Raw genomic sequence first — 637 nt, forward strand, 5'->3', positions numbered from 1 at the left:
GTGAGCTAAGACTGTGCCACTGCACTCCGGCCTGGGCGACAGAGCCTCTCCATCGCAAAAAAAAAAAAAAAAAGAAAAGAAAAGAAGAAAAATCTGCCCCTATAGAAAGAGGATCACCTTTTCTCCTGTTTCCAATAAAATTTTCCTAATTTACCTTTCAGATCTCACTGGCACCTTACTCAAAGGACACGTGGCTTCTACTGTCAGTCTCTTCAGAGCCTTGCAGGCTTTTACTTACACTCTCCTTGAAGTCCTGGTTTCTTCCTACTCTCCGGTTCCAAAGTTCTCTCATATGTTAACTTTTTACGTCGGCAGTAGCCCACTTCCAGGCATCAAAACTGTACTGGTCATCTACTGATGCATAACAAATCACTGCCTCCCCATCCTCCCTATTAGGGTCCTAACAGTAAACATTTTCTAACCTTACAGTTTCTGTGGATATCTTTGTTTTCTGCTGCTGCTCCAACAAACTGACACAAAGAGAGTGGCTTGAAACAACACAGATTTATCTGTAGTTAAGAAGTCTGGTGCTCGCTTCGGCAGCACATATACTAAAATTGGAACGATACAGAGAAGATTAGCATGGCCCCTGCGCAAGGATGACACGCAAATTCGTGAAGCGTTCCATATTTAAAAA

At 42.9% G+C, this 637-nt stretch overlaps 1 non-coding gene across 1 annotated transcript; it reads left to right on the forward strand.

The window, feature by feature from the left end:
* Positions 1-527: 527 nt before the first annotated feature.
* On the forward strand, positions 528-634 carry LOC119473394. The gene has a single exon (XR_005202596.1). It is a non-coding gene; the product is annotated as a U6 spliceosomal RNA (small nuclear RNA).
* The last annotated feature ends 3 nt before the right edge of the window (positions 635-637 follow it).

This window comes from Cebus imitator, unplaced genomic scaffold (assembly GCF_001604975.1).
Source record: "Cebus imitator isolate Cc_AM_T3 unplaced genomic scaffold, Cebus_imitator-1.0 Scaffold154, whole genome shotgun sequence".
Lineage (NCBI taxonomy): Eukaryota > Metazoa > Chordata > Mammalia > Primates > Cebidae > Cebus > Cebus imitator.